The sequence below is a fragment of the Phascolarctos cinereus genome, unplaced genomic scaffold (genome assembly GCF_003287225.1).
Source record: "Phascolarctos cinereus isolate Bilbo 61053 unplaced genomic scaffold, phaCin_HiC Scaffold_5;HRSCAF=322, whole genome shotgun sequence".
Taxonomy (NCBI): Eukaryota; Metazoa; Chordata; class Mammalia; order Diprotodontia; family Phascolarctidae; genus Phascolarctos; species Phascolarctos cinereus.
The window spans coordinates 478,971,138-478,989,257 of record NW_027555958.1 but is presented as its reverse complement, the minus strand read 5'-3'; the positions used below and the strand labels follow the sequence as shown (position 1 = coordinate 478,989,257).

Here is an 18,120-nt window from a genome sequence, read left to right as displayed (position 1 = left end):
TGAGAAAGGGCATAGACTCTCTCAGAAACACAGCTGCATTTGATACACAAATCCTTGTCCCTGCAGTGCAGCTGAGGGCTGGAGAAAACCAGTCCCTCAAATGCTGGATAGGGGACCCAGCCCACCACGGTGGGGTGGGGAGTGGGAGTGGGGATTATCCTGGGCCTCTGCATTTACAGAGGCCAGCAGAAGTGCTATGAGAGTTAGCCCTAAGGGAAGAGGGTGAAGGAAGGAAACGCTGGCCAAGGCCTGTGAGTTAACCAGCACGAGGTTTCCCCTTCTCACCCGGCTCTGAAGCTATTCTTTTGTGCCTCAATTGATTCATTTGTGCACTCGAGACCACTGGAGGCCTCATGGACAGAACTTGAAGTTGAGGCTGGGAGTAAAGGGGTAGCATTTATGAACACCTGCAAAACCCCTTGCAGAAAAGGCGGCACCAAAGTGCAGACTTTTTAGCTGTTAGTTACTGCTCCCAAATGGAGCAAGAGTCTGAATAGGATATTAGAAAAGGGGGGAGAAAGAGACAGAGAGAAACAGATAAAGAGAGAGATGGAGAGATAAAGAGAGACAGAGGGAAGAGTGGGGCTGCAGCTATTGGCATCACACAATTTCTTACTGAGGGTGGCACAGACATTACAAAGTTTTGGGTGGGCTACGAAAACTGCAAATTGTTAACTCACTAGCTATTCCTACTAACTTCTATCTAATTGAAAAAGAAGGGGGTCAGAGAGGTAGAGAATAGGGAGGGAGACTGAAGAAGGAAACTACATTAATAAATACAAGTGTCCAGAAGGATCCCACCCCACAGGCATGAACCGGCACGGCCCCAGTGGCACTAAGACTGCCAGTCACAGCTCTGTCTCATCCCCATTCCTCTCCTCCAACTAGGGGGTGGAAATAGGGCTCAAATTGCTTCCATCTGGGCCCTTTGGGGATTCAATGGACAGAAGCCTGAGGCTATCTCTGGTCCAGGGACAAGTAATGAGATGTCAACAACTCTCTCCACTTCCCTTAAGAGCCAGAGAAGGGACCCGGAGGGAACTCGAGGCCAAGGCCCTTGAAACCCAAGTTTCAAGCTACTATATGTAATAGACATCACTGTGCTACTTCCTAGATCCAGGAAAAATAGCTTGTGTAGAAAATATCCCAATCCGGAATTAGATGAAAAAAAACGGCAAAAGGGATGGCTCACTTGCCCTCTGTCTCAAGGTTGTCTTCTCCCCCTCAATCACTCTCCGCTCTCAGTAAAGAAAAACACAGGTCTCTCTCTCTCTCTCTGCTGTGCAGAGAAGCTACTTCTCAGCTCCAGAGGCCTCCTGGGGAGTCTCTGGGGACTCTGGACCCTGCTGGGCCAGAACACTGGACTGCATCTCCTCAGGAGCACAGGCTTTCAGGGGCAGCTCATTCGAGCTCAATGGCTCTGTGGGGACCACTGGGCTCTGTGGAAATGGGCTGCTGCTGGCCTCTTGAGTGCTTGAGGGTCGAGTTCCACTTTCTTCCAGTGGCAATATGCCCTGTCGATCCAGCACACTGGGAGGCAAGGGGCCACATAGCACCTCACAGCAGTTCTTTAGGATGTTGCCATGACTGTATGGGTTCTGCACTCAGTTTTTCCCTGTCCAGGAACCTTTAATATCTTCATTGGTTGTCTGGTTGAGGGCCACGAGGAACGTACGGAATTCTGTCAGCCACGTGACAGACCAGAGTGAAGAAGCAGATAAGTACTTCTAGCACAGTTCCAGGAGTTTCTTTTAATGTCTCCAGGAAGCCAATTTTCAAGGACTTGAGGGCCACGTGGACTACATTGAAGGTGAAGACATAGATGGTGAGGAGGGAGAGAGAAAGGATGAAGAGGTAGAAGTAGCAGTAGTTCCTCTTGCTGACACAATTTCCGACTCAGGGACAATGATAGTCAAGGCGCTCCACACAATTGTCACAGATGCTGCAGTGGGAGGTCCGGGGGGGAGGCCTGGAGATCTTGCATGTATAACAATACTTTAGTTTCACGATCTGGTTGTTGATCTGGAAATTCTTGATTTGAGGGGGCAGATGCTGAGCCTGTGGCACTGTGCCATTGGTTGCCTCTATCTCCATTTCAATGAAAGCTGCTTCATCTGGCAGGGCCTGGAGAATCACACCGGGGTCACTGAAGCTTGTCTACAGCAGCGTAGTCATGCAAAAAAGGAAAAGGACAGCTGCAAAGACAGGGATGTCAGGAGACAGCTGAACGTCCAACTGGTGGCACTCAGATGCAAGGAAGAGTATGCAGGTCCCCAGGATGAGGAAGAGAGTCAAGTAGAAGATCCCCTTCTGCCGGGCCACCATGACACGTCCATCGCAGCAGAACGTGTTCCTGCCTGGGAGCTTCTCCCACTTCCGAGTCACCTTCTTCCTCACCACCATCACAGACATGGCTGCAATACACCTCCTAAACTTGCCTTCAGTCACAGGAGATAATGTGATTTGGGTCAAGTCCAGGCTCAGAACCACAGCTGTGGCAACACTGGTGGCTGCTGCTTCTGTCAAGTCAGACAGCATCAAAAATCCAACTTTCAACCCTGGCGACTGGGACTGCGCTGGGAAAGGTGGTGTTCTCCTCCGGGAGGGAGCGAACCACTTTTGTTTTTTCTTTTCCAGCCTCATGATTTCATCTAGAGAGTGAACTTCTGGTGTGTAGACTCCTTCCCTTGATGTGGAACATCTGTCCCCTATCTCTCATGGGGAGGCTTAGAACATTCCATTCAGTGATACAGATAGCAGCCCATCGCTGCCTGCTCCTCACCTATAGCTTGTCTTTGTTTCCCCAATATCTTGCGGGCCAGCCTCACTCTCCTTTGACTTGTGAAGGGTGCCCATGGAGCCAATGAGGCTGGTTTTCCTTCACTCTCATCATGTGGCCAGCTCCCCTTCTTTTTGGACCAGACATTGTGTGGATGGCATCCTTTCCCCACTTCTTGTTTGTTCTGTGTTCCACCCTCCTTACATGCAACAGGGGACTCTCCATTTTGCTAAGGGATGCTCATTGTTAATTCATCAAAGACTGACGTGTTCCATGACTTGTGGATGTAGAATATCAGTATTGACACCATAGGGTTTTTCTGCCCAGCACTTCTGGGGAGTCCTGGTGACTTTGCTCATGGTGCCCAGGAAGGAGCCTTGCTGTAAGGGGAGGGGCATTAGGGTCTACTCCTCTTGGAGGTCGTGCCTTCCCTCACCCCCAACAGCCTTCATTCAGTCTGTTGGCCTCAGCATTTCTTCTTTTTTAGTTTTAGGCATCAAGAGGGCATCACAATGCACAGAGTGTCAGGCTTGGAGTTAGGAAGACTTGAGTTCAAATCCAACCTCAGCTATCTCCTAGCCAGGTGACCGAGGGCAAGTCACTTCCTCTCTGCTTGCCTCAGTTTCCTGAGGGGACAATAATTGCACCTACCTCCCAGAGTTGTTGTGAGGATCAAATGAGATTTCTATAAAGCTTAGCACAGAGCTCAGCTCACAGTAGGTACCAGATGAATGCTTCTCTTTTCTTCCCCAGCTGAATAGACTGGAGCCCCTATGACTTTGTGAGTTTCAGAAGGTCTGCAGGGCACTTTGTCTGGTGTTCTAGAGCCTGGCTTTGTAGCCAGACCCAAGGGACCCTTGGGAGCGACCTTGAAGAGCCAGGGCTTGGATGTGGAAACCTCTGGTGGCCGGGCCACATCTGGATATGAACTCGGTGAGTCCAAAGCTATGGACCAGCTTCACCAAGCTTTGACCTTACTCTCTCCTGGGGTTCTAGGCCCACCCAGACATCCATTTGGCATGTCTGTCAATGATGTATGTGTGTAGGTACAGAAAGCTCACTATCCATACATACTTATGTGTATATATATACACACACACACACACACACACACACATATATATATATATATATATATATACACACACATGTGTGTATGTATATAAATCTGCCCCTTTACCTATTTTTCTGTATCCCCGTATATCCACACACACAAAGACACACACACAAAAACACATACAAACACACATGCACTGGACATGGGATTTCACTGGCAGCCTACAGAGCTCCCAGGTGAGGACGCCTTCTCCAATCATGCAAATCGTAACTTCTCTAGAATTCATAGTTTAGAGCCTTGCTGAAGACAGCAAGGCTGCCCAGTGGATAGATCCCCAACCTGGAGCCAGGAAGACTCATCTTCCTAAGTTCAAATCTGGCCTCAGACACTCACTAGCCAGGTGACCCTGAGCAAATTACTTAACCCTGTTTGCCTCAGTTTCCTCATTTGTCAGATGAGTTGGAGAAGGAAATGGAAAACCACTCTCAGTACCTTTGCCAAGAAAACCCCAAATGGGGTCATGATGAGTCAGACATGACTGAAACAATTCAACAATAACAACTGGAGCAGTGGCCTCAACCTCAAATAGAACAGGGCCGCCTATCATCCTGCATAAAGATCCCCGGGGGGGGGGCACATACTGACTAGTTTTAAAATGCAGTGTTCTCTCTATCTTATTGTGTTTTTACTTTGTTAAGTATTTCCCAATTACACTTTAATTTGGTTCAGGCTGCACTTAGGAGTGTTATGGAGGGTGAACTTTAGCCTCTAAGTCAGGGGTTAGGTGAGTTACCCAGAGTCGCCTAGCCTATATGCCAGTATATGATATATACATACATGTGTGTGCATATACACACATACATGCACACATACCTAGATCTCTCTCTCTATATATGTATGTATGTATGTATGTATGTTCTAACTGATCTGTCGGTTGTCTGTCCAACTCTGGCATAATCTGGACAACAGACATTCTTCATCCACTTAGTTTTTCCCATGTGGATGGACGAGCCAAACTCTTTTGTGAGATTAGCTTTGCAGTGTTCTAGGGCCTGTTGTCTCAGTGTGACATCCTCTGTAGACAGGAGCATCAGGAGACCCTCACTACCCACAGGTGATCCTTTCTCGACTTAGAGTCTCATAAATGCTTGTTGACCCACTGACGTGAAGGAGGCTACACTTCCCTGCTTCATACAAAGCTGATGCTTATGGTCACAGAGTCGTCAAGAAAGGTCCTCTCTATTACTACGTATTTCTAGAAATTTTTCAAGAACTGGACGTATTTCCGGAGGATGCCTTACCCAAGAGACCCTTTAGGATGGGCCCCTTTTTGTCCTTTTTGGCCTCCTTCAGCCTTTGCTGCTCTTGCCCTCCTCCCGTTGATGCTCCCTTCTCCCGAGGGTGCCATGGTGCTACTCTCTCCTGCTTCCTCTCCCTGCCTCTCTGGCTGCTCCTTCCCAGTCTCCTTTGCTGGATTGTCATCCAGTTTTGCTCAGTGCCTGAGCAGCAGCTGAAGCCCTATCCTGGCCCCCTTCTCCATCTCTACAATTTCACTTGGCAATTTCATTCTCTCAAGTGGATTCAATTATCATTTCTCCGCAGATGATTTGTCCCACTCTGACCTCCCTGCTGACCTCCAATTGATTATTGGCATCTCAAACTGGATGTCCTGTAGACATCTTGCACTCGACATGTCCAAAACAGAACTCATGATCTTTCCCCCAAACACTCCCTCTTCCTATCTTCCCTATTACTATCAAGGGCACCACCACCATCTCAGTCCCCAGGCTCCCAACTTAGCAGTCACTCTGACTCCTCACTTTCTCTCACCCATTATGTCCAATATGGTGCCAAGGCCTATAAACTCTGCAGCGATATCTCTTGAAAATGCCTCCTTTTCTCCTCTGATGCTGCTACTGCCCTGGTGTAGACCCTCATCACCTCACTATTGCAATAGCTACTGGTGAATCTGCCTGCCTTGAGTCCCCCCCCCGCCCCCCCCAATTCCTCAGCCATCAAAGCTATTTTTCTGAAGAGCAGGCTAACCTAGTCAACAATTCCAGCCATTCCCTGTCACGTTTAAAATGAAAGACAAAGCCCTGGGTTTGGCCTTTAAAGCTTTTTATAACCCGGCCCCTTTTCCAGGCTTCTCACAGGTCACTTCTCTCTGAGTGGCCATGCCCTGCATCGTTCAGCATTTCCTGACTCTGTGCCCTTAGTGCTCCCACCTCCTGCAGAGGTAAATCTGGGACTGGGAGGTGAGGCCCAGGAGGCTTCATCTTCCTGGTGCATGAAAAGTTAGAAAAAGTATTTGAGGATCTTCTCTCTCATCTTTTGTCGTGTCCTTCCAGCTACACCCTTAAGTGTGTCTGCAGTGACTTTGCTTACTGTAAGCTCTCGCCAAACTCTCCCTACATTAGTCTCCTCTTCCCTTGCCTTTCTATCCTCGACAACTCTGCTCACAGTCTCCTGTGTCTTTCAACCAGAAGGTTTTAAAAGGGAGTTTGTATTACAAACCAGTGTTCTTCTTGCTGTCACATCTTTCTGCTTGGCAACTTAGTCAAGAGTTGACTGATTAAGGAGCTATTCAGGCTCATTTGGTTTCCTCATTATGGCAATTGGATTTACATTGGCTGAATTTATGTAGGAGATTATTGCAGTCAATGTCTATGTCATTTCTTCTGTCCACATCCCATTTCTGCATCATCAATAACTTGTTTAATTAGGTCAGATCAGAGTCATTGTGATCGTGTACTACATTTTTTCTCTTAATTTTATTCTTTCTTCTATTTTTTTACTCATTTTGTTCTTACTCTAGCAAGTTACCAGTCTGATTGTACACGACCACTGATTGAGAAATTACTCCCATGTCAGTAATGGGTGATTTCCTGTCTTTGACCGATAATCAGTTTCATTATTTTGATTTATTGCTCACCATGCCCAGTGCCTCTAGAGTATTCAGGATTCAAAAGGATGAGACCACAAATCCTTTACTTCTTTCATTCCTTTTTTTTTTCTGATTCACATTTTCCTACTTAGTTTTCACGATTCCCACATATTCTCATGCATTGACATCACTGAACATCATAGTATATGGGGATTAAATATGGGGACTCTTATCTAGTTCCTTGTAGAATTTCTCTATCTTTTCATCTTCTTCAACATATGTTGGTGTGTAAGATATAATTATTTTCATGATAGTTTTTAAAGGAAAAATAGTTATCACAGACACTATCATACAAGATGACTATTCCATTAAATGACGTTTCTTGTTGCCTTTGGACATAAAATCATTTCTGCCAATTCCCTTATTTATCTCTCCCAGGAATACCTCTTTAGCTAGCCTACCTTTGAGAGACAATTTACTTCTGTCTTCTGATTTTGTTTGTCCTGAGAATGCCAAGAATATCATTCAGTTTCTCCAGAAGCAAACCTCTTCGTTGGTCAGAGGACAAGGATCTCAGATTTGTAGCCCCAGCAGCTCAGTTAGTATTTATAGATAGTTAAAACTGTAATTCTCAGCACCCCTGCCACCATCATTGTAGAAGCATAAGGGAACTGGAAAATAGAAGCATTCCTTAGAATAATTAATGTCTTTCTCTCTTCCATAAAGAGGAAATATGCATGTTTGTCCTCTAGAAACTGGCCTCCTCCCAAACAACGCCTATTTTTTTTTTTTAACACATACTCTGTTGGCCTGATAAGATGTAAACTCCCTGAATGCTTGATAGGGAAAGACTTTGACAGCTATTGTATAGGAAACAAATTTCCATGCCTTATTAGGAGGTCTGATTACATGACTCTCAAGCATTCCCTGATGCCACCTGGAATGAATATAAGGTGCCACCTTGTAGATTGTCAGCGGGGCCAAAGTTAAGATTTAGAGAGTCGTTTCCACTGTGCATTTGAGAAAATGTGTCCCTTGAGTAAGATTAGTATCAATCATGGGCTTATTGCCGAGGGCGATAGGCTACAATGATAACCTGGAGCTATCAACTAGAGTAATGGTCTAAGAAGACAATGCGATGGGAGAAGAGAAAAGACGCCCCCAGCGAGCGCCAGAGCCGGGAAAGCCAGGCAGAACGCACCGCCCGCTACTGACGACCCACAGAGCGCCCTGCGCGGGACTGGGTTCTAAAGCTTCCTTTGCGCCTGTTGTTTATGTTAAAGGGGGGCGGGGGCCACGACATCCGCATCTGCTCAAAGCGCTCTAGTCTCGGCTGCTCTTGGAACATCTGTGCAGATGCGTTATTGTGACCCCCCACTACAGTGCCTCCGTGGGGACGTCTCATTGCCTCACCTAAGGAAGCTCGCTTTGGGAGTTAATTTAGGATTGTACACTCATAGATCGGGAGCGGGGGGAGAGAGTAGAGGCGAACTCATTCAACCTTGTCCTTTTACAGATGAGGAAATGGAGACCTGTGGAAGTCAAGGGACTCACACAGGTAGAGTGTGTGTCAGAAGTGGGATTAGAACCCAGTGCCACTGACTTCAGAGACAGTGTTCTTTCCACTGCCCATTTCCAAAGAAGCTAGAGGCTGCCTTGTGGCCACCTAGAGCTGAGCAGAAGGGAAGGGAGGATGGATTTTGATCTGAAGCACTATAGGGAATATCCACACCACTGAGATGAAGGACTCCTGAGCTAATAAAATAAATCTATTAGATCCTCCCCAGGAGACCCTGAGGCAGAGGCTAGCTACGTGAGAAGAGATGCTTCTTACATTTGTTTCTACTTCATAGACTTGTAGAGATTGTACCGGAAGGGACCTTAATGGTCATCTAGACCAAACCCCTCCTTTTACAGATGAAGAAACTGAGTCCCAGAGAGTTGAAGTGACTTTCCCAAGGTCATGCTACTGGTAGTGAGGAGCAGAGCTGAGATCTGACCCTAGTCCCTCTCTCAAGGAGCTTACAGTCTAATGGAGGAAGAGTAATCAAACTTATTTAGCTTGGCCCCAGAGAGCATTAGTGAGTGGAAATTACAGGGAAGAAATTAGAGAGAATGTAGCTTTCATTCACCTGGAAGCTTGTGGTCCAGTGGGTAGATCTTGGGCTTGGAGTCAGGTAGACTTGAGTTCAAATTTGACCTCAGGCATGTAGTAGCTGTGTGACCCTGGGCAAGTCACTTAATACTGTTTGCCTCAGCTTCCTTATCTATAAAATAAGCTGGAGAAATTCATGGCCAACCGTTCTAATATCTTTGCCAGGAAAACTCTAAGCAGAATCATGAAAAGTCAGACGTGACTGAACACATAAAAGCATTTATATTAAACTTTAAGGTTGAAAAGTACTTTATCTAGATGGTATCTTAGTCTATCCTCACATAACCCTGTGAGGTAGGTCCTGTTATTAGCCTCATTTTACATATGAGGAACCTGAGGCAGAAGTGAAGTGACTTTTCCAGGGTCACATAGCTAGTAAACGTCTGAGTCTGGATTTGAACTCAGGTCTTCCTGCCTCCAGGCCCAGCATGTTCACTACTCTGTTGCTTACAAGGATCTCATGTTTCTATTCAAGTTGAGACTAACTTGGTTCCAACCTGTCTCCTTGCCTTTCCCCTTAAAGCCAGTCTCATCTGTTTTCTTTGTAATCCTTGAACACAACCTCTATTTTCCTCCTTCTAAGACTTTGTTCATGGTACTCATCACTCCTGGAATGACTTTCTTGCAATTTTCTTTCATCATATCCCGTAGAAACCTTTCGTTTTTTCATGGCAGAAATTTCTGGATATTTTGTCCCCTGCCCTCACTACTGCCCATGTGAGCCTTCCTACAACACGACTACCATCTAATGTCGTGCTGCGTTCTGCATTTTCACCATAAAAGTCCTCCTCAGCTCTCTAAGTTTAGCTCATATGCCACCAGCTCTGGGAAGTCTTCTTTTCCCAGACCCTACAGGTTGGAGGGACCCTAGTGCTTCTCTGCACCTCCCATGCACCCTCCTATGTCCTCTTTCTCATGATCACCATTGGTGCCCATGTCTCATCTCCCTTCACCTTTTCTCCATGGCTGGCTCCTCCTCAGATGCCCTGCACCTTGGTCAGTCCTGCCTCACCTCCTGTCTAGTTTCGTCATTGCTCCTGCAGAGGTTATATCCTCTGACTTATCAGCCTGTAACTGTCTGGACTTGAATGCCTCTCCCTGGACACAATTCCCCTCAATCCTGTTTCCTCCTTTAGAAGGTAATCTTGAGTGCAGGACTGTCTACCCTTTGGTGTTTGTATTCATTTGTAAGTATCCTGCCCTTAGCACAGTGCTGGACACACTGTAGGTGCTTAATAAATGCTCCTTGATGTAACTTATTGTAGTGATTGGCAAATTGGTTTCTTCATTCATTCATTTGGCTATTAACTTTTTAAGATCAGGTAGAATGTCAATAATAATAAAATAATAGTAACAATAATAATAATGATGATGATAACAATGATAATGATGACGATTTAAGAAGTGACATTTATGTAGCACTTTTAAGGCTTCCATAATGCTTTCCACGTATTATTTCATTTGGTCTTAATCTGGTTTTATTCACTCTTTTAAGCTCCAGATCTTACACTATGCCCTGTCTACAGCTGGCCTTCAACAGTCAAATTTTGGCTAGAGATTTTGGTTTAGTGGATGGAGTACACACCTGGAGTCAGGAAGACCAGAGTTCAAATCTTACCTCAGACACTTACTGGCTTTGTAACCCTGGCTAAATCATTTTACTTTTGTCTGCCTCCTTTTCCTCATCTTCAAAATGGGAATAATAATAGCACCTATGTCCCAGGGTTGTTGAGATGATAATTCTAAAGTTCTTAGCACAGTCTCTGGCACATAGTAGGCACTATATAAATGTCAGCTATCATCACCATCATCACCATCACCATCACCATCATCATCATCACCATCACCATCATCACCATCACCATCATCACCATCATCACCATCATCACCATCACCATCATCATCACCATCATCACCATCACCATCATCACCATCATCACCATCACCATCATCACCATCACCATCATTGCTCCCAGTAGTAGAGATTGAGGAGGAGGGAGCTAAAGACCCTTTGAAAGGTTCCCTTTGATACAGTTGTCAGCTACATCACAATTTAAATGTCTGAGCACTTTTGGTCCACAATGCTGGAATTACAGAGAGAGGGGACTTGTATCAGGTCAGTGACCATCCAGTGTGATTGGGAGAAAGCCCACAGACATATTGAGTGCCTGCTATGTGCTGGCCTCTTCCGAAGCACCAAAAAGAAAACACAGAAACACACAGTCTTTGTCCTCAAGGAGCGTATATCCTATTGTACCAGTAAGTAAGTGGAACTTTGGTGGTTTCTTTGGACCCTAACGGATGATTTTATTGGGCATCAATCAATCAACAAGCACTTATTAAGCACCTACTAGGTGTTGGACACTATTCTAGGCACTGGAGATGCAAAGACCAAGATGAGACAATCCCTTTTCGCAAGGCGTTTAGAACCCAGTTTGGGAGAGGAAGGGAAGGAAATAAGGATTTATGGAGCACCTACAATGTGCCAGGCACTGTGCTAAGCACTTTACAGATATCAACTTGGCTGATTTTCCTAACAGTCTGGGGAGGCAGGTGCTGCCATTTCCCTCATTTTACAGGCACAGAGGTTGTATGATTTGCCCAGGGTCATGTAGCTACTGCGTGTGAGGCAGTCTGGGTAGGTACGTACAATGCAAGTAAAAGGGGATGGGAAGGGGCAGAGGAGCAGAAAGTTCTGGGGATGCATTTCCTAGAGAAGGTGATGCTTGATCTGAGCCTTGAAAGAAAATAGGAACTCCTGGAGAGGAAGCTCCCTTTACCAGGGGAGATCGGTTTCTGCTCTGCAGTTTCTAATTTGAGAGGGTCAGAGATGCATTTAGGGTTCGAGCCTGTGAGCATAATCCTAACCCCTTTCCCTTCCCTTCCCTAGAGGTAGAGGTGATGTAGAGGAGGGGATTATGCCCCTGAGGTTTTGGGGGATTGTTTGTAGTTAGGTCCTTATTAGTGGTTGAAGTAAATGTTCCTCTGTAAAAGATAATCAGATGACAAATGGTTGACTAGAAGGGGGAAGGTGCCAATCATTGTCCCCTAAAATTAGAGAAATAAGTGGGGGCTTGAGCCAATGGTAGAGAAGAGGTTTCATCCCACCCACCCTCGAGGGACTCTGGGGGTGCACCAGAGCTGGTCCTCAGAGAGCAGGGCCAGAGTCAGCCCTTTCGGCTGCCCCTGTGGGCGCTGAAGTGGGCTGGGGACCCTCTGTGGAGATCACCAGGGCTGCTTGTATGCAGAATTGGGCAGGGCTCTGGAGCAGGTCTGACAGAGTGGGGCCTGGGAACAGGAGGGGCTTCCTCTCCCCCAGACGTCCACTATTTTCACAGCATTTCTCAGCTGGGAAGGGGAGCTGGTCCTTTCTGTTTTTCACTGAGAAACCTGGAGAAAGGAAGCGTGAGTTCTCATGAGGTTGGGCCCAGGGAGCATTTCATTCGCTGCCTGCCCTGAGTCATTTTCATCTCAGAACATTTGTCATCCATTATCCAGAGATGGCAGCTTTATTGTTGCTGTTTTTACAAGTTGGCAGTTGAAGGGACATTCCCCTCCAAGAAATTCTGGGTAGTGATGTAACTACATGAAAGAATAAATGAATGAATGAAAAACAATGAAGGTCTCACTATGTGCCAGGCACTCTAAGAAGCACCGGGATCCCCAAACAAGCCAGCCAGCCAGCCAGAGGCTTCCTGCCCTCAGGGAGCTTGCACTCTACTAGGCAAAGACATCAAGGAGAGCAGGGGTGATAGATCACCTCTAGGGGAGGGGATGGCCTGGGAAGGTGCCAGCCATGGCTCCCATGTGGCTCCCAAGGAGCACCTTGGCTCTGAGGATCTTCCAAGTGCTTGCGCAGCTCCGGGCTTGGACCCCATCATGGAAGAACAAGCTGATGTTTCTACAGCCTTATGGCAAAGCCATTTGAGCCTCACCACTCCGCAATAATTGTGGGTGTTACTATACTCATTTTGCAGATGGGCACATCGAGGCTTAGAGAGATTGAGCGACAGCCTAGAAAACAGCGCAGGAGAGATTTCGCCTCAATAGATTCTAAGGTCCTCAAGGACAGGAACCATATTATTTTTTGTCCCTAGAGGGCCACCTCCTGCACACGTCCTTTGCTGATCCTCCCAGAAGCTAGGGCTCTTCCTCAACCCCAGTGGAAATGACCCTCTGTACTATGTATGTATTTTGTATCCACTTATCCGTGTGCATGTTGTTTCCCTCAATAGAGCGTAAGCTCCCTGAAGTCAGGGATTTTCAGTTTTGAGTTTGTGTCTAATCCTAGCAAAATGCCTTGCTCTTAGGGAGCCTTTAATAAATAAATAGAGGTTGGTGGAATGAATATTTGATAAGCAGCTGCTATGCGCGCCTCCCTGCGGTAGGTTCTGAGACTACAGAGGCAGACAAGAAATAGCTCCTGCCCTCAGCCATTTTGCTGGCTGAGCTTGTAAGTAGCTGTAACTTACCCTGACTAATTAATCACTATGCACCATTCTGAGACCCAGATGTGTCTTCTGTTCTGCCTTGTTTCCCACCCCCAAGGTGGGAGCTCTACTTCTTCTCACTTAAAATTCATCTAACAGGATGCTGACCCAGTTTTTGTCTCATGCACACTTGCCTAGCACACAAGGTGCTGGAAACATTTGCACATCAGGTGTTTTTTTTTTTTTAAACAGGAAGCAATTTGAAAACAAATATGTAATTTAAAACAGTGACACAGAGTTTTCAGTGTCATTTCAACTACACATTACTCCCGCCTGTAAATAGACCCCGTTATTTCAAATGCATGATGGGGCATTTCTGTGCAAAAAGACTGATGTGTAAAACAGGCATGCAGGAAGCCTGAAATGTCACTTTGATGGAACCCTGAGACAGGAGGTGTGCTAGCCGGCATCTCCTGTCATCTCTCCCCCTGACTTACATTTGATAACGTTTCCTCCTGGAAAGCAGCAATAACACCTGCTGTATACTTTGTAGCCCCTCCCCCCTTACTAGTCTGGGGTGGGGGATTGCCAGAAACCATTCCCCCCTCCACTTCCATCCTAGAAAGACTATGGAGTCAGTTGGCTGTCCGGAATCCCTATCCGAAGTCTGTCTCCAGAATTCATGATAAATATGGAAGTCACTGTTTCTGTGGAGTGTTGACAGATAGCCAGGTATACAGGGACAGAAGGACTGGGTCAGGACTGGCTCTTCCCTCTCCTGTCCTCCCGTACCCGCCAATATAATGCTTTTAAAGCCTGTCTGGAAGGGGAAGGGATCAAGCATTTATTAAATACCACCTGTGTACCATGCACTGACCAAGTGCTTCACAAACTGTTTCATTTGCTCCTCACAACAACCCTGGGAGGGAGATGCTATTATTATCACCCCCATCTTATGCTGCAGGAAACTGAGGCAGACAGAGGCTAAGGAGCTTGCTCACAGGCTGGTGTCTGAGGCTGCATTTGAACTCACGTCTTCCTGACTCTGGGCTGTGGCGCCCCCTAGCTGCCTCAAATGTTTAAGACACTTCAGTGTCTCCCCGTGGCTCAGCCTGGCAGTAAAGGCCTTCACACTGAATTCAGTCCACCTTTCTGAGTTTGTTTCTGTCATTCTTTCTTTGCGTATGGTCGCGTTCCAGCCGCCCTGATTGCCCTTGACCTCCTGCCTCCATCCCTTGGAGCAGCCTCTCTCTTGGTCTCTCTTGACCCCCCTCACCACCACATCTTAGAATCCTGGGCTTCCTTTAGTGCCCGGCTCCCTTCTCTGCTGGTTTGGCTACTTCTCCAGTAGAATGTGAGCTCCCTGAGGGCAGGGATTCTGTCTTTTGTCTCTGTTATCTGCAGGGTCCTTTCCAGGGCTCTTGCTTCTGGGGAAGGGCCTGAAGCTTGAAGAAGAAGAGACTGAGAGGATGCGATCCTTGCCCCCTTCTCCACTGTGGGCACAACTTCTGATCTCTTGAGTTTGGCTTTCAAAGCCCTGCCCACCTGGCCCCAGCCTAGCCTTCCACCATCTGTTGACTGTCCTTTTTGCAGCCGTCATCCCCCATGCCTGAAATGCCCTCCTCCCATCAGCTGCCTCCAAGGCTCCACTCAAGCCCCCTTCTGCCATAGGAAGCCTTGGCCCATCTCCCAACTGCTAGCATCCTCCATCCCCCTCCACTCTGGCAGTGCCCAGCACACAGTGCCTGGCGCAGCAAGGAAAGTGTCGGTGAGTGGGCCTCACGGGGCGTGCCACCGACTTCTCCTTCTCTCTGACCAGTGAGGATTCACAAGAGAGGACCCAGCCTCTCACTTCCCTGAGAAGGCTGAGTCCAATCTTGGCTCCCCTTGCCCACCATTCATACACTCTCAGCATTGTCACTCATTCTCTCTCCCTTTGTCTCGGCCTCAGAAGGAAAGGCATGACAGAGACAGAGGGGATTGAATGACGTCAGATAAAGTTCCCTGTATGCCAAAATATTCATAGCAGCCCTTTTTGTGTTAGCAAAGAACCAGAAAACAAGTGAGTTCTCATAAACTGGAAAGTGACTGCACAAACGTATGCGAATGGACTGGAGCATGGCAGTGTTGTAAGAAATGGAATTCAGAGAACCATGGGAAGATTTGCTTCAACAGATGCAGCCTAAGAAGCAGATGAGAAGATGCCTTGGCAAACTGAGTAACAAAGGCCAGCAATGGCCCCAAGAACAGAAAGGGAAGCCTCTTTCTAGCCTCTCAGTTGAAGACCCTTAAAGAAGGGACCCCACCCCCTCTTGGCTCAGGCTGCTTCACTCTCCTGGTTAGCACTCAGCCTACACTGGGCTCTCTACAGCTTCTACCTATCACTTCTGGTTCTGCTCTCAGGCTCTCCTCTCTAGGACGGCCCTTCCAGTAAATGAAGGTAGCTACTGTATCACGTCCGAGAGCCTTCTTGCTACTTTGAGTTCCTTTAGCTGGTCCTCATGTGATAAGAACTCAAAGTGTTTGTAATTGACCAATATCCTTCTTCAGAAATGGTCACCATTCCCTGGGGGATGCAGTCTGCTGCGGTCAGAGGACAGGGGGACCGTCACCTCCCTATGCCTGGCAGCTCAGCCCCTTTTAATGTAGCTCAAAGTAGCATTAACATTTTCTGGCTGCCACATCACACTGCTGAGTTAGCTGGAACTTGTGGCCCATTGAGACCCCCAGACCTTTTTCAGAACAACTGCTTCCCAGCCCTGCCTCCCCCATCTCATACTTATGATTCTGGTGTGGAGGCACTGTGAGCCTGGGAATCAGGAAAGGCTTTATTGAGAAAGTGGAAGTTGAGCTGAATGATGAGGGAAATTGGGGCTTCTAAGAAGGAACTAAAGTCGACTTGGTGAGTCTGCTTAATGCCTGATTTTCCAAAGGTGTTTCTTTCAGGTCACCCTGGGCCTGTTTTCCTCTAGTATCTTTTTTACTCCAAGTCAAACCTGGGTTGTCAACAAGGTAGACGAAATGATTATTATCCCAGAAATGATTGAGATTCTGTATCTAAAAAGTATCTTTGAATATGCTTCACAACTGAATGTAAATAATGTTTGTTTTATGGCTAATTGCCTATTTTTTTTTATGATCACTAATTTCACACCTCTTCTAATCTAATCCAACAAGCATTTATCAAGCATCCACTAAGCGCAAGGAATGATGTTAGGCCCAAGAAACAAGGAATGTAAAGTACTTGGCAAACCTTGAGGTACTTTGTAAATGTGAATTATCATTATTATTATTAAATGTTGGGCTACAGAGACTCAATGAAAAGCAGACCCTGCTTTCTCCAGTTGAGGGATACAATATGCAAACAGATAAGAATATGCATATTAATTTAAAGTGATTGAGCCCTTGTGTTTATATACCTTTATTTCTGAATATATTCCTTTCCCCTCCCCTGCCCAATGAATGATTCTTTTATACATGCTGATCTGAAGAGGACAAGAGTGCTGACAACAAAGATTCCTTCCTTCCTTCCTTCCTTCCTTCCTTCCTTCCTTCCTTCCTTCCTTCCTTCCTTCCTTCCTTCCTTCCTTCCTTCCTTCCTTCCTTCTTCCTACCTTCTTTCCTCCCTCCCTTCCTTCCTCCCTCCCTCCTTCCCTTATTTCTTTCCTTCCTTCCTCCCTCCCTCAATCCCTCCTTCCTTCCTTCCTTCCTTCTTTCCTTCCTACCTTCTTTCCTCCCTTCTTTCCTTCCTTCCTCCCTCTCTCACTCCTTCCTTCCTTTCTTCCTTCCTTCCTTCCTTCCTTCCTTCCTTCCTTCCTTCCTTCCTTCCTTCCTTCCTTCCTTCTTTCCTTCCTTCCTTCTTCCCTTCCCTTCCTCCATCCCTCCCTCCCTCCCTTTCTCCCTCCCTCCTTCCCTTTCTCCCTCCCTTCCTCATTGAACAAGAATCTACTATGTGCCAGGCACTGGGGATATATAGATAAAACAAACAAACCAAAAGGTGTCTATTCTCAACACCCAATTTGTTGGAGAACAAAATGTCCACACACAAATAAAGACAAAATAACAACAAAGCACATATATGTATATGTGTATGTGTATAATATATACGTATATATATAATCTGTATGTGTGTATATACAAGTCTTGTACTTGGTCCAGGCCATAGGGCTGTGTGTTCCAAGGCTGGGCGCCAAGATGTGGCCTTGGGGTAAGGCAAACCATCAGGGAACAGCAAATAGATGGGTTTGGCAGGAGCCGGACTTTGAGGAACTTTGAATACAAAACCTAGGAGAGATTGGCGTTTTTCCCAGAGGTGGAAGGGGGCCTCTGGAGCTTCCTCTTTAGGAAGTGTGGGCTGTGTGGAGGATGGATCGGGGTGGGCAGAGACTGGGGCAATAAAAACACCTAGGGGAGGGGATGGGAGCCTGAAGCAGGGGCTGCCAGGGAGTGGAGAGAAGTCCTAGAGATGCTATCGAAGTTGATTGGTAAAGGATCAGTAAGTAGTGGAAGGAGCACCTGGGTGGGCAGCAGGGCCTCAGGGAGACAGACAGGAGGGAGGATGTGTCCCATGGGGGCCAGACCATGCCAAAGCCCCGCTGCTGTGCTCCACCCGGGAGAGGGACAGCTGGCCAGAGGAGCAGAGAGCTGGCACCAGAGCTGAGTTTTAGAAGACCCTCATCAGCCGATGGGGACAGTTCTCAGTTCTCGGGGCCTCTTAGGGAGTGAATGATTTCTGTTCTTTTTGGAGCTGTGATTTCATTAGTTTAGAGACTCCTAATAAGGAAATGCCCTGCAGCAAGGCAGGGCTGTAAG

General features: G+C 46.9%; 1 protein-coding gene and 1 pseudogene across 1 annotated transcript in view; both read right to left on the bottom strand.

Moving 5' to 3' along the window:
• Positions 1-18,120, bottom strand: part of ST6GALNAC5 (ST6 N-acetylgalactosaminide alpha-2,6-sialyltransferase 5) — a 242,202-nt gene that overhangs the window by 72,298 nt on the left and 151,784 nt on the right. The window lies entirely within an intron of this gene.
• Positions 1,188-2,444, bottom strand: LOC110195713 (palmitoyltransferase ZDHHC9 pseudogene; annotated as a pseudogene).